This window comes from Triticum aestivum, chromosome 2B (genome assembly GCF_018294505.1).
Source record: "Triticum aestivum cultivar Chinese Spring chromosome 2B, IWGSC CS RefSeq v2.1, whole genome shotgun sequence".
Lineage (NCBI taxonomy): Eukaryota > Viridiplantae > Streptophyta > Magnoliopsida > Poales > Poaceae > Triticum > Triticum aestivum.
The window spans coordinates 58,800,495-58,804,516 of record NC_057798.1 but is presented as its reverse complement, the minus strand read 5'-3'; positions in this window follow the sequence as shown (position 1 = coordinate 58,804,516).

Genomic DNA, 4,022 nt, shown 5'->3' with positions numbered 1-4,022 from the left:
TCTCAGGCAAAGACGTTGGGTTGAATTGATCACAGACTTCGACTTAGGGATAACCTATACCCCAGGGAAAGCCAACGTCATGGCTGATGCGCTAAGTCGTAAATCTTATTGTAACAACCTGATGTTACAACGAAGTCAACCGCTTCTCCATGAGGAATTTCGAAAGCTTAACCTTCACATTGTTCCTCAAGGTTTTCTCTCCACCTTGGTGGCAAAACCTACCCTTACGGATCAAATTATCAAAGCACAGAAGGTAGATCCGGGAATCTCCCGCATCAAGAGGAACATTCAGAAAGGAATTGCGAATTGCTTCTCCGTTAGTGATCAAGGAGTCGTATACTTCGGGGATCGACTAGTGGTTCCCAAGGTGCGTAACCTGAGGCGATTGATCCTTAAGGAAGCTCATGAATCTCCTCTCACCATTCATCCCGGTAGCACAAAAATGTATCAGGACCTACGCCAGAGGTTCTGTTGGACTAGGATGAAGAGAGAAATTGCTCAGTATATTGCAAATTGCGACGTCTGTCGTCGTGTAAATGCAGAGCATCAACGGCCTGCTGGCACCCTTCAACCCTTAGCTATTCCTGAATGGAAATGGGATAAAATTGGTATGGATTTCATTACCGGTTTTCCCAGAACCAAAAGAGGGAATAATGCTATTTTCGTCGTGGTCGATCGTCTTTCCAAAGTAGCTCATTTCTTACCTGTTCGTGAGAGTATAACCGCTAGCCAACTGGCAGACTTATACATCTCCCGAATAGTGTCCCTCCATGGTGTTCCTTTGGAAATCAATTCGGATCGAGGAAGTCTTTTCACCTCTCGATTTTGGGAAAGTTTCCAAAATGCTATGGGAACTCGTCTCTCCTTTAGCACCGCTTTCCACCCTCAGTCAAGTGGTCAAGTGGAACGCGTCAACCAAATTCTAGAAGACATGCTTCGAGCCTCTGTTATCTCTTTCGGAATGGACTGGGAGAAGTGCCTTCCATTTGCCGAATTCGCTTACAACAACAGCTATCAATCTAGCTTGGGTAAAGCCCCTTTTGAAGTTCTCTATGGACGACGATGTCGAACACCCCTTAACTGGTCAGAAACCGGGGAAAGACAATTCTTTGGCCCGGATATGATTCAGGAAGCAGAAGAACAAGTTCGTATCGTTCGTGAGAAGTTGAAAACAGCCCAATCTCGTCAAAAGAGTCAATATGACCGAAAACATAAGGCTATGACTTTCGAGGTTGACGAGAAGGCTTATCTTCGGGTCACCCCTCTGAAGGGAGCCCATCGCTTCGGTATCAAAGGCAAATTGGCTCCTCGTTACATTGGACCTTTTCGCATTCTTGCCAAACGAGGAGAAGTTGCCTACCAATTGGAACTACCTCCGCACCTCTCCAGAGTTCACGATGTTTTCCACGTTTCTCAACTCAGGCGTTGCTTCTCGGATCCTATCCGTGAAGTGGACCACGAAACGCTTGATCTCCAAGATAATCTTACATATCGAGAGTACCCCATCCGTATCCTCGATCAAGCCGAACGTACCACGCGACGTCATAATATCAAGTTTCTCAAGGTTCAATGGTCGCACCACTCTGAAGATGAAGCAACTTGGGAAAGGGAGGATCGTCTTCGACTTGAATACCCCGCCTTCTTCTCGGAGGAACCCAAATCTCGGGACGAGATTCTTTTGAGTGGGGGTGAGTTGTCACACCCTAGCTAGTCATGCATTAGAGTGCTGCATCATGTTTACTCTTTCATCAGAAACTTGAAATGGGGATGACAGAACCCCCAGTCCCCTCTGAAACCAACTAGGGTTTACTAAAATAATTTTCAATGAACCTGAAATGCCCTTCTAAAATGCCCATCATTTTTGCCTTGGTTCAGAACCTCTGCCAAAAGTGGTGCACATTTTCCTAGGCCATCCTAGGGTTTTGAATTAAATCATAGCTATTTGAATTTGGGCATTTAAAATAATATGAAATATTTAAATGCTCAAATATCTCCAAACTAAAATGTTTCATGTTGGAAATAATCCAACTATGAGCCAGGAGTAGTATGGTGATTTTTGGAGTTGCCTAGGTATTTTATTTAATTCAACAAAGTTGCAGATATATTAAATAAAACCAGAAAACAGAAAATAAATAAAGGGAGAAGTTTACCTGGGCTCCTCCCTGTGCGGCCCAGCCCAGCCGGCCCAGCACTGTGCTGGCCCGTGCCAGCCAGCTGCTTCCCCTCGCCAGAGCAGGCAGGGAGGTGAGCATGGCGCGCCCGAGCTCGCCACGCACCACCCAGCCTCTCTGCATCGCCCTGGTCGCCGTTGCGCCGCGTGGATCGTCTTCTGGTCGTCGCCCCGACCTCGCCGACACCCCATTCACTCTCCCCCGGCTCTCCCTCGCTCTCTCTCTCTCACGGCCGAAGCTCACCGTCGCCGCCGTTCGCCTTAGCCACCGTCTCCGACCACCCCTCGCTCCCCCGACCAGCTCAGGAGCTCCGCCTCGACTCCCTCTTCCTCCCCACCGCTCCACGAGTCCCTGGAAGCCCTGCATCGCCGCCACGTCGTCGTTCCCCTCTTCGGGCTCCGATCACCGTCGCCGACGAATTCGCCGTCTCCAGCGCGTCCCCGAGCCCGTTTCGACGCCCACTGCAACCGCGGTGAGCTACGCCACCGTTTCCCCCTTCTTCCCTGCTCTCTCCCGACCCCTAGGCCCTAGCCCCACCGCGACCGAAAGCTTCACGCCGCCGGCGATGTCGCCGTCGTGGCCACGGTCGCTGTAGCGCCCAACCGAGCTCACCATCGTGCTCCACATCTCACTAGGAGCACGTAGCACGCACCAACGCTACCCCAAACCCCCTGCAACACCCTTCCCGTGCACGACCGAACCCCGGCGGCCGCAACCGAGCTCGCCGCCGTCGACTCCGGCCACCCCGACCCAAACGGACTCCGCCAAGAGCCGCGGGTCGTCCTCAGCTTCACTCCGGTGGCCTCCGCGGTTCATTTGGTGGCCGAAACGACCAAAACCACTATCGCCACCGCAATGATGGTCGCCGCCGGCCAGAACTCCGGCGAGCTGACGTGGCCTAGTTAATTAGCCACTAACCCACCACCTACTGACGCTGACAAGTGGGCCCCAGGGCTTAGTCAAAGCTAACCAGCCCGGGTCAACACGGGATTAGCCCCTGTGTCACTGACGTGTGGACCCCACACGTCAGGTTTGACCCGAGCCAGCCCTGTTGACCTGCTGATGTCACTGTGACGTCAGGCTGACGCAGTAAATGATATTTCTGGATTTAAATTAAATCAGGAAATTCCAGAATATTAATTAAACTTCAAAAATTCATAACTTTTATTCTGTAACTCCAAATTGGACAAATTATATATGAAAAATGATCAGAAAAATCCAATCTATCCATCTGTACTATTTTCATGCATGATCAAACAAGTTAAATTGATGTTTTAAACAGAACAAGAAAATGCACTTTAAAAGGCCATATTTGAATTTGGAATTTGAATCTTTGATTCAAATTTGCTCAAACACTTCTGGCTTTAGTTGCATTAGCCCAACACACTCATATTGCCATGTTTCATGCATGCATCATATTGTTGCACATTGTTTGGTGATGCCTGTGTATCGTTATCCTTTGCGACAGGATCTGTCCCCGAGGAGTACCGTGACTACCCTAGCGAAGAATCGTATCCGTGCAACGAACCATCAGGCAAGCAACCAACCATTTGATCATATCGATACAATCCCATGTTCTCGCTCCTGCTCTCTTTTACTGCATTAAGACAACGCGATTCAAACTGCTGAGTGCTACGGTAGTTGAACCCATTTCCTCTGCATGACCTGTCATTGCCACAGTAACTAGATGAAACCCACTAGCATGTGTAGGAGTTGATTGAGCCCTATGTATGTGTTGTTCCTACCTTGCTATGCCTGCTATGCTTAGAGTCGTGTCAGGTCTGGTTCATCTGGGTGATGGGCTAGAGTGAAATGATTATGTCGGTAATGAGAGTGGTGTGGTGAACACGA